We start from the raw sequence: 12,693 nt of genomic DNA, 5'->3' as shown, positions 1-12,693 counted from the left end.
TTATCACCAGTGTAGGATGTATGTATAATCACCAGTGTAGGATGTGTGTATTTATCACCAGTGTAGGATGTGTGTATTTATCACCAGTGTAGGATGTGTGTATTTATCACCAGTGTAGGATGTGTGTATAATCACCAGTGTGGGATGTGTGTATTTATCACCAGTGTAGGATGTATCTATAATCACCAGTGTAGGATGTGTGTATAATTACCAGTGTAGGATGTGTGTATAATCACCAGTGTAGGATGTGTGTATAATCACCAATGTAGGATGTGTGTATTTATCACCAGTGTAGGATGTGTGTATTTATCACCAGTGTTGGATGTATGTTTAGTCACCAGTGTAGGATGTGTGTATTTATCAACAGTGTAGGATGTGTGTATAATCACCAGTGTATGATGTGTGTATAATCATTAGTGTAGGATGTGTGTATAGTCACCAGTGTAGGATGTGTGTTTTTATCACCAGTATAGGATGTATGTATAATCACCAGTGTAGGATGTGTGTATAATCACCAGTGTAGGATGTTTGTATAATCCCAGTGTATGAGTGTGTATAATCACCATTGTAGGATGTATGTATAATTACCAGTGTAGGATGTGTGTATTTATCACCAGTGTAGGATGTGTGTATTTATCACCAGTGTAGGATGTATGTATAATCACCAGTGTAGGAGATGTGTATTTATCACCAGTGTAGGATGTGTGTATTTATCACCAGTATAGGATGTATGTATAATCACCAGTGTAGGATGTGTGTATAATCACCAGTGTAGGATGTGTGTATTTATCACCAGTGTAGGATGTATGTATAATCACCAGTGTAGGATGTGTGTATAATCACCAGTGTATGATGTGGATATAATTATCAGTGTAGGATGTGTGTATTTATCACCAGTATAGGATGTATGTATAATCACCAGTGTAGGATGTGTGTATAATCACCAGTGTAGGATGTGTGTATTTATCAACAGTGTAGGATGTGTGTATAATCACCAGTGTAGGATGTGTGTATAATCACCAGTGTATGATGTGGGTATAATTATCAGTGTAGGATGTGTGTATTTATCAACAGTGTAGGATGTGTGTATAATCAACAGTGTAGGATGTGTGTATAATCACCAGTGTAGGATGTATGTATAGTCACCAGTGTAGGATGTATGTATAATCACCAGTGTAGGATGTGTGTATTTATCACCATTGTAGGATGTGTGTATTTATCACCAGTGTAGGATGTGTGTATAATCACCAGTGTGGGATGTGTATATTTATAACCAGTGTAGGATGTGTGTATAATCACCAGTGTAGGATGTGTGTATAATTACCAGTGTAGGATGTGTGTATAATCACCAGTATAGGATGTGTGTATAATCGCCAATGTAGGATGTGTGTATTTATCACCAGTGTAGGATGTGTGTATTTATCACCAGTGTAGGATGTGTGTATAATCACCAGTGTAGGATGTGTATATAGTCACCAGTGTAGGATGTGTGTATAGTCACCAGTGTAGGATGTATGTATAGTCACCAGTGTATAATGTATGTATAGTCACCAGTATATGATGTGTGTATAATCACCAGTATATGATGTGTGTATAATCACCAATATAGGATGTGTGTATAATCACCAGTGTAGGATATGTGTATAGTAACCAGTGAAGGATGTGTGTATAATCACCAGTATAGGATGTGTGTATAATCACCAGTGTAGGATGTGTGTATAATCACCAGTGTAGGATGTGGGTATTTATCACCAGTGTAGGATGTATGTATAATCACCAGTGTAGGATGTGTGTATTTATCACCAGTGTAGGATGTGTGTATTTATCACCAGTGTAGGATGTACATATAATCACCAGTGTAGGAGGTGTGTGTTTATCACCAGTGTAGGATGTGTGTATTTATCACCAGTATAGAATGTATGTATTATCACCAGTGTAGGATGTGTGTATAATCACCAGTGTAGGATGTGTGTATTTATCACCAGTGTATGATGTATGTATAATCACCAGTGTAGGTTGTGTGTATAATCACCGGTGTAGGATGTGTGTATTTATCATCAGTGTAGGATGTATGTATAATCACCAGTGTAGGATGTGTGTATTTATCACCAGTGTAGGATGTGTGTATTTATCACCAGTGTAGGATGTGTGTATTTATCACCAGTGTAGGATGTGTGTATAATCACCAGTGTGGGATGTGTGTATTTATCACCAGTGTAGGATGTATCTATAATCACCAGTGTAGGATGTGTGTATAATTACCAGTGTAGGATGTGTGTATAATCACCAGTATAGGATGTGTGTATAATCACCAATGTAGGATGTGTGTATTTTATCACCAGTGTAGGATGTGTGCATTTATCACCAGTGTTGGATGTATGTTTAGTCACTAGTGTAGGATGTGTGTATTTATCAACAGTGTAGGATGTGTGTATAATCACCAGTGTAGGATGTGTGTATTTATCACCAGTGTAGGATGTGTGTATTTATCACCGGTGTAGGATGTGTGTATTTATCACCAGTGTAGGATGTGTGTATAGTCACCAGTGTAGGATGTATGTATAATCACTAGTGTAGGATGTGTGTATAATCAAGAGTGTAGGATGTGTGTATAATCACCAGTGTAGGATGTATGTATAGTCACCAGTGTAGGATGTGTGTATTTATCACCAGTGTATGATGTGTGTATAATTACCAGTGTAGGATGTGTGTATTTATCACCAGTGTAGGATGTATGTATAGTCACCAGTGTATAATGTATGTATAGTCACCAGTATATGATGTGTGTATAATCACCAGTATATGATGCGTGTATAATCACCAATATAGGATGTGTGTATAATCACCAGTGTAGGATATGTGTATAGTAACCAGTGTAGGATGTGTGTATAATCACCAGTATAGGATGTGTGTATAATCACCAGTGTAGGATGTGTGTATAATCACCAGTGTAGGATGTGGGTATTTATCACCAGTGTAGGATGTATGTATAATCACCAGTGTAGGATGTGTGTATTTATCACCAGTGTAGGATGTGTGTATTTATCACCAGTGTAGGATGTATATATAATCACCAGTGTAGGAGGTGTGTGTTTATCACCAGTGTAGGATGTGTGTATTTATCACCAGTATAGAATGTATGTATTATCACCAGTGTAGGATGTGTGTATAATCACCAGTGTAGGATGTGTGTATTTATCACCAGTGTATGATGTATGTATAATCACCAGTGTAGGATGTGTGTATAATCACCGGTGTAGGATGTGTGTATTTATCACCAGTGTAGGATGTATGTATAATCACCAGTGTAGGATGTGTGTATTTATCACCAGTGTAGGATGTGTGTATTTATCACCAGTGTAGGATGTGTGTATTTATCACCAGTGTAGGATGTGTGTATAATCACCAGTGTGGGATGTGTGTATTTATCACCAGTGTAGGATGTATCTATAATCACCAGTGTAGGATGTGTGTATAATTACCAGTGTAGGATGTGTGTATAATCACCAGTATAGGATGTGTGTATAATCACCAATGTAGGATGTGTGTATTTATCACCAGTGTAGGATGTGTGCATTTATCACCAGTGTTGGATGTATGTTTAGTCACCAGTGTAGGATGTGTGTATTTATCAACAGTGTAGGATGTGTGTATAATCACCAGTGTAGGATGTGTGTATTGATCACCAGTGTAGGATGTGTGTATTTATCACCGGTGTAGGATGTGTGTATTTATCACCAGTGTAGGATGTGTGTGTAGTCACCAGTGTAGGATGTATGTATAATCACTAGTGTAGGATGTGTGTATAATCAAGAGTGTAGGATGTGTGTATAATCACCAGTGTAGGATGTATGTATAGTCACCAGTGTAGGATGTGTGTATTTATCACCAGTGTATGATGTGTGTATAATCACCAGTGTAGGATGTGTGTATTTATCACCAGTGTAGGATGTGTGTATAATCACCAGTGTATGATGTGTGTATTTATCACCAGTGTAGGCTGTATGTATAATCACCAGTGTAGGATGTGTGTATAATCACCAGTGTAGGATGTGTGTATAATCACCAGTGTAGGATGTGTGTATAATCACCAGTGTATGAGTGTGTATAATCACTAGTGTAGGATGTATATATAATCACAAGTGAAGGATGTGTGTATAATTATCAGTGTAGGATGTGTGTATAGTCACCAGTGTAGGATGTGTGTATAATCACCAGTGTATGATGTGTGTATAATTATCAGTGTAGGATGTGTGTATAGTCACCAGTGTAGGATGTGTGTATTTATCACCAGTGTAGGATGTGTGTATAATCACCAGTGTAGGATGTGTGTATTTATCACCAGTGTAGGATGTATGTATAATCACCAGTGTAGGATGTGTGTATAGGTAGCAGTGTACAGTAAGACCGAATGGCCATGGGTGAGATTTTTATTAAGCAGAAAGCCCCTGTTTTATTATATGCATAAAAAAATTAAAAAATGTATATGTCCTAAAATTGGTGAATTCAATCTAGAGAATTATATGCAGGATTCACATTTGCATAAAGAAATTCCCCAAAATGGGTTCGAGATTAATGGTTTAGAGGGTATCCGAATGTGCGTCTAAGATGGAAAAACTCAATACTGTAGCAGCAGAAATTGAAAGCTGGGGTACGAGGTAAGATTGCTCAAAAGTTTAATGATATACCTATGTCGAAATAGGCTCAGTTCCGCTATCACGGCAGTGATGCTTGGTTTTAAACTGTGTTCAAGAAAAAAAATTCTCCTAGAGGGGGTGTAATTTTGGGTTGAAAATCCCAATTTTTTGCATTTTTTCAAAAAAACAAATTTGGTTACTCTGGTTTTTACAGGCTCACAAAACCACAAAAAGCGGACCTGTCCAAAAATGAACTCTGCATAACTATTGCAAATGTTGTGTAGATTAAAAATATATATACTTTTATATAGATGTTATTTAAGGTTAAAAAGCTATGTGTACATAATTAAAGCCTGCACTTAATTTTGCTGAATTTTTCAAATCTACTGTACACTGCCACCTTATAGGTGACTGAAATTCTCATTTTTTGGAAAATGACCTTGATTATAATTGATTTTGCTAAATTTTCATTCATTTATCCTAGAAATCACAATCAAACAGTTTGAAACTGTGTAAATACATATATTTTTCATTTGGTGCAACTAAAGGGAGGTAATTGGCTCATTTTGCCATTCTATAATTTGCTACCTAGGTATGGTATGATATGCTTGACTGTTAATTGATTAATCATTTTACACTTAAACAGCAAGCTGAAAACAGCTAACCGGGTGTCTCTCAGTCCATTTAATATTAATTCCAATTAATTTTGCTCTGCTAATTACCCGGTATCCATGGAGATTTACAGCGAAAGTGCTAATTTTGGATTTTTTTTCATTGATTTCTCAGTTTTCATATTATTAAGGCTATAATATGTATTTTTTGTACTAGAGTGAGTGTTCGGTTAAGCCGATATTGTCAGTTATTGGCATTTTCTTAAGAAAAGAGGGAAAAGGGGCTTTTTTTCAATAAAATGGGAATCGCGCACAGTTTTGTATGAATACATGTAATATTCTGTATTTCAAGGTTGAAAACTCAATATTGTGATTAATTATGCTGGAAATTATGACAATTTGAATGTCATGTTAAGATTTATCTATCAGAATAAGTATATTTAATGCTATGGTAAAGTAAAATAGGATTTGTATTGTCAGAAATAATAACACTAAGTATTTATGACGTCATTTGCGCAGATAATGATGACGTCACAATTATTATGACGTCATGGTTGCTATGACGTCACAGAACAGGGTCAGATTTCATAACAACCCAGTATTTTTCACTTTTCTGCATAGAGAGAAACTCCAAATACCATATTCAATTTGCAGAATAATTTTATTTCAGAAAACAGCATAGTTATTTAACTTTTATTTTTTCAAATTACCTCCCCTTGTTACTTGTATTGGAGGAATATTGGCGAAAAGATACCTTGTAGGGAAATTGGCATTACTCGGTGACTATTAGAGATACACAGTATCCGGATAGGTCATTTTGTTCGTTACAACTTTGTTTAGACATTATTTGGGTTTTCGGAAAACTTAGAAATACAAAACATGCTGTATAAGGTAGCAGTGTACAGTAAGACCGAATGGCCATGGGTGAGATTTTTATTAAGCAGAAAGCCCCTGTTTTATTATATGCATAAAAAATTAAAAAATGTATATGTCCTAAAATTGGTGAATTCAATCTAGAGAATTATATGCAGGCTTCACATTTGCATAAAGAAATTCCCCAAAATGGGTTCGAGATTAATGGTTTAGAGGGTATCCGAATGTGCGTCTAAGATGGAAAAACTCAATACTGTAGCAGCAGAAATTGAAAGCTGGGGTGCGAGGTAAGATTGCTCTAAAGTTTAATGATATACCTATGTCGAAATAGGCTCAGTTCCGCTATCACGGCAGTGATGCTTGGTTTTAAACTGTGTTCAAGAAAAAAAATTCTCCTAGAGGGGGTGTAATTTTGGGTTGAAAATCCCATTTTTGGCATTTTTTCAAAAAAACAAATTTGGTTACTATGGTTTTTACAGGCTCACAAAACCACAAAAAGCGGACCTGTCCAAAAATGAACTCTGCATAACTATTGCAAATGTTGTGTAGATTAAAAATATATATACTTTTATATAGATGTTATTTAAGGTTAAAAAGCTATGTGTACATAATTAAAGCCTGCACTTAATTTTGCTGAATTTTTCAAATCTACTGTACACTGCCACCATAGTCACCAGTGTAGGATGTGTGTATTTATCACCAGTGTAGGATGTGTGTATTTATCACCAGTGTATGATATGTGTATAATCACCAGTGTAGGATGTGTGTGTAATCACCAGTGTATGATGTGTGTATAATCATCAGTGTAGGATGTGTGTATAGTCACCAGTGTAGGATGTGTGTATAATCACCAGTGTAGGATGTGTGTATAGTCACCAGTGTAGGATGTATGTATAGTCACCAGTGTAGGATGTGTGGATTTATCACCGGTGTAGGATGTGTGTATTTATCACCATTGTAGGATGTGTGTATAGTCACCAGTGTAGGATGTATGTATAGTCACCAGTGTAGGATGTGTGTATAATCACCAGTGTAGGATGTGTGTATAGTCACCAGTGTAGGATGTATGTATAGTCACCAGTGTAGGATGTGTGGATTTATCACCAGTGTAGGATGTGTGTATTTATCACCAGTGTAGGATGTATGTATAATCACCAGTTTAGGATGTATATATAATCACATGTGAAGGATGTGTGTATTAATCACCAGTGAAGGATGTGTGTATAATCACCAGTGTATGATGTGTGTATAATCATCAGTGTAGGATGTGTGTATAGTCACCAGTGTAGGATGTGTGTATTTATCACCAGTGTAGGATGTGTGTATAGTCACCAGTGTAGGATGTGTGTATTTATCACCAGTGTAGGATGTATGTATAATCACCAGTGTAGGATGTGTGTATAATCACCGGTGTAGGATGTGTGTATTTATCACCAGTGTAGGATGTATGTATAATCACCAGTGTAGGATGTGTGTATAATCATCAGTGTAGGATGTGTGTATAGTCACCAGTGTAGGATGTGTGTATTTATCACCAGTATAGGATGTATGTATAATCACCAGTGTAGGATGTGTGTATAATCACCAGTGTAGGATGTGTGTATAATCACCAGTGTATTAGTGTGTATAATCACCAGTGTAGGATGTATATATAGTCACCAGTGTAGGATGTGTGTATAATCATCAGTGTAGGATGTGTGTATCGTCACGTGTGTAGGATGTGTGTATTTATCACCAGTATAGGATGTATGTATAATCACCAGTGTAGGATGTGTGTATAATCACCAGTGTGGGATGTGTGTATAATCACCAGTGTATGAGTGTGTATTATCACCAGTATAGGATGTATGTATAATCACCAGTGTATGATGTATATATAATCACCAGTGTAGGATGTGTGTATTATCACCAGTGTAGGATGTGTGTATAGTCACCAGTGTAGGATGTATGTATAGTCACCAGTGTAGGATGTGTGTATTTATCACCAGTGTAGGATGTGTGTATTTATCACCAGTGTAGGATGTATGTATAATCACCAGTGTAGGATGTATATATAATCACTCGTGAAGGATGTGTGTATTAATCACCAGTGTAGGATGTGTGTATAATCACCAGTGTATGATGTGTGTATAATCATCAGTGTAGGATGTGTGTATAGTCACCAGTGTAGGATGTGTGTATTTATCACCAGTGTAGGATGTGTGTATTTATCACCGGTGTAGGATGTGTGTATTTATCACCAGTGTAGGATGTGTGTATAGTCACCAGTGTAGGATGTATGTATAGTCACCAGTGTAGGATGTGTGTATAGTCACCAGTGTAGGATGTATATATAATCACACGTGAAGGATGTGTGTATTAATCACCAGTGTAGGATGTGTGTATAATCACCAGTGTATGATATGTGTATAATCATCAGTGTAGGATGTGTGTATAGTCACCAGTGTAGGATGTGTGTATTTATCACCAGTATAGGATGTATGTATAATCACCAGCGTAAGATGTGTGTATAATCACCAGTGTAGGATGTGTGTATAATCACCAGTGTATGAGTGTGTATAATCACCAGTGTAGGATGTATATATAATCACACGTGAAGGATTTGTGTATTAATCACCAGTGTAGGATGTGTGTATAATCACCAGTGTATGATGTGTGTATAATCATCAGTGTAGGATGTGTGTATAATCACCAGTGTAGGATGTGTGTATAATCACCAGTGTATGATGTGTGTATAATCATCAGTGTAGGATGTGTGTATAGTCACCAGTGTATGAGTGTGTATTATCACCAGTGTAGGATGTGTGTATAATCACCAGTGTATTATGTATATATAATCACCAGTGTAGGATGTGTGTATAATCACCAGTGTAGGATGTGTGTTTAATCACCAGTGTAGGATGTGTGTATAATCACCAGTGTAGGATGTGTGTATAATCACCAGTGTAGGATGTGTGTATAATTACCAGTGTAGGATGTATGTATAGTCACCTGTGTAGAATGTATGTATAGTCACCAGTGTAGGATGTGTGTATTTATCACCAGTGTAGGATGTATGTATAATCACCAGTGTAGGATGTGTGTATAGTCACCAGTGTAGGATGTGTGTATTTATCACCAGTGTAGGATGTGTGTATTTATCACCAGTGTAGGATGTGTGTATAATCACCAGTGTAGGATGTATGTATTTATCACCAGTGTAGGATGTGTGTATAGTCACCAGTGTAGGATGTGTGTATTTATCACCAGTGTAGGATGTGTGTATAGTCATCAGTGTAGGATGTGTGTATAGTCACCAGTGTAGGATGTATGTATAGTCACCAGTGTAGGATGTGTGTATAGTCACCAGTGTAGGATGTGTGTATTTATCACCAGTGTAGGATGTGTGTATAGTCATCAGTGTAGGATGTGTGTATAGTCACCAGTGTAGGATGTATGTATAGTCACCAGTGTAGGATGTATGTATAATCACCAGTGTAGGATGTGTATATTAATCACCAGTGTAGGAAGTGTGTATAGTCACCAGTGTAGGTTGTGTGTATAGTCACCAGTGTAGGATGTATTTATAGTCACTAGTGTAGGGTGTGTGTATAATCACCAGTGTAGGATGTATGTATAGTCAATAGTGTAGGATGTGTGTATTTATCACCAGTGTAGGATATGTGTATAATCACCAGTGTAGGATGTGTGTTTTTATCACCAGTGTAGGATGTGTGTATAGTCACCAGTGTAGGATGTGTGTATAGTCACCAGTGTAGGATGTATGTATAGTCACCAGTGTAGGATGTGTGTATTTATCACCAGTGTAGGAAGTGTGTATAGTCACCAGTGTAGGATGTGTGTATAGTCACCAGTGTAGGATGTATGTATAGTCACCAGTGTAGGATGTGTGTATAATCACCAGTGTAGGATGTGTGTATAATCACCAGTGTAGGATGTGTGTATAGTCACCAGTGTAGGATGTGTGTATCTATCACCAGTGTAGGATGTGTGTATTATCACCAGTGTAGGATGTGTGTATTTATCACCAGTGTAGGATGTGTGTATAGTCACCAGTGTAGGATGTATGTATAGTCACCAGTGTAGGATGTTTGTATTTATTACCAGTGTAGGATGTGTGTATAGTGTAGGATGTGTGTATAGTCACCAGTGTAGGATGTATGTATAGTCACCAGTGTAGGATGTTTGTATTTATCACCAGTGTAGGATGTGTGTATAGTCACCAGTGTAGGATGTATGTATAGTCACCATTGTAGGATGTGTATATAATCACCGAAAATTTCAAAAATATTTTAAGCACCAGCATTTGAGTGTTTTTGCAACAATTACTGTCAAAACATAGTATAGAGACACAAAACCTAGTGATATGTGTAATATATAAACAAGCAATCAAGAGATTGGTGTGATAAAAAGACAAACAATTTAGTGATTGGTGTGATATAGAGACAAACAATCTAGTTATTGGTTTGATATAGAGACAAACAATCTAGTGATTGATTTCATATAGAGACAAAGAATCTAGTTATTGGTTTGATATAGAGACAAACAATCTAGTTATTGGTTTGATATAGAGACAAACTATCTAGTTATTGGTTTGATATAGAGACAAACAATCTAGTGATTGGTTTCATATAGAGACAAACAATCTAGTTATTGGTTTCATATAGAGACAAACAATCTAGTTATTGGTTTGATAGAGAGACAAACAATCAAGTAATTTGTTTGATATAGTGACAAACAATCTAGTTATTGGTTTGATATAGAGACAAACAATCTAGTTATTGGTTTGATATATAGACAAACAATCTATTATTGGTTTGATATAGAGACAAACAATTTAGTGATTTGTGTTATATAGAGACATATAATCAGTGATTTGTGTGATATAGAGACAAACAAAGTTAATAAATGTTGAAATATCACATACTTCAGTGTGTTTTTATCACAGTAAAAATATTTTATTCCCCCAGCTTTATATGATGTGTATATATATTTGTGGCATTGCAACAAATATATTTACACATCTGTGTTTTGGTAAGAGCTGCCAGGGTTGGGGTGCCCTGGGGTCAACTCCCCAAACGATATTGTCCTCACACAGGAGGGCATACTTCAGTGTTATTACATACCCCTTCGTTATATATTTTTGTCTGTTGATGTTAATATTACTTTCACTTTTGTAATAAGGATTCACACTTTTCTATGTTAGCTTTTTATGTTTACTTTGAATTTGTGATTAGACTGCATGGGAACAGGTGTGACCGTTAGTTGTATTGTTGTGTTGTGATAGTTATTGTCATAAATGGAGTCATCTGTCAGTGGTGTGATGGATAGGAGTAGTGATTTATAAGCTTGTACTGAAGTACATTTAAGATGTCCCTGTTTATAAGGCCTATAAATAGATCTCCCTCTGACAAAGGCTATGTGACTTCCTACTGTCTAAACAACATTATTTGACTATCATAGCCTTAAATGTGCTACACCAGAACCCCTTGACGTTCTGTCAATAATGTATAGCATAAACATATATAAAAATAACTATTATATACTATATAAAAACAGTTATACGTTCATTAATATTGACGTTTTTGTATTAGTATCAAGACTGATAGATGCATTTATAAAACTAGCATTAAGAAATATTTATTTTCCATGATTAATTTGTAAAGTTATACATGGCTAAAATGTTATTCATGATCAAAATTAGAATAAAGATCTTCATCGCAAAAGCAAATACATACATAAAGTTATGACAAACAAAGATTTACTCACATGAATTAAAACAACCTGGGCCTAATGCGGTGCGCGATCTTACAGCAGCCATGGTTTATTCAACCGGATATTACTCAACTCATTCATATATGTTATGCAGTACTAAACACAAGAAGGCGAACCTAAACTGATAGATCAGATACGTTACATACCCCTCCTTAAGCATATGGCGTACTGTATACTTACTTACTGAGTTAGTCTAACTAGTTGACACTGAACGCCTTTAGGCCTCCATATTCAGATATAAATCCCTAATGTATGTAAGTGTAATTTTATTGCTACGTCCAGATACAGTAGTATGATGTGATTATAGTTTGTGTTGGTGAGGTAGATTCTGTCTTTGAGTTACCATTGTTTATCCAGCCTGTTGTCGAAGGTGTTGAGCGTTAGGGTTTGTACTTCTTTTGGTAACAAGTTCCAGTCATTCACAACCACTATTGAAAAAGTGCATTTTCTAATGTCCAGTCGTGATCTTGCCTCTTCCAATCAGTATGCATCCCCTCTTGTTCTCTTGTTGCAATGTACTTTAAACAAATCAGCAGAACTTCATTATATGTCAAAGAACCCTCGTACAATCTTGAACATTTCATTAAATTTTTCATCAGTTTTCTGAACTGAACTTCACAAACCAAATATATATATTCAAAAACTTCTCAAAAGCTTATCTTTATTCAATTCTAAAATTTAGTTAATTAGGACTTAAAAATGCAAATATGAATTTTAACCGTTTTACCTTTGACTTCTAAAATTACCATGAGCGCAGAAAAATCGGATATTCTGAATAGCATACAATATGGAGTTGA

At 36.0% G+C, this 12,693-nt stretch overlaps 1 protein-coding gene across 2 annotated transcripts in view; it reads right to left on the bottom strand.

The window, feature by feature from the left end:
• LOC138306225 (serine-rich adhesin for platelets-like) overlaps nucleotides 1-11,962 on the bottom strand; it is a 34,128-nt gene extending 22,166 nt beyond the window's left edge. For both annotated transcript variants that reach the window (XM_069246626.1, XM_069246632.1), the window contains exon 1: nucleotides 11,891-11,962. The gene's annotated coding sequence lies outside the window, so the exon portion shown is untranslated. The remainder of the gene's footprint in view (nucleotides 1-11,890) is intronic.
• Nucleotides 11,963-12,693: the final 731 nt, after the last annotated feature.

The sequence above is a fragment of the Argopecten irradians genome, chromosome 1 (genome assembly GCF_041381155.1).
Source record: "Argopecten irradians isolate NY chromosome 1, Ai_NY, whole genome shotgun sequence".
Classification (NCBI taxonomy): Eukaryota; Metazoa; Mollusca; class Bivalvia; order Pectinida; family Pectinidae; genus Argopecten; species Argopecten irradians.
This window is presented reverse-complemented; position numbering and strand designations above follow the sequence as displayed.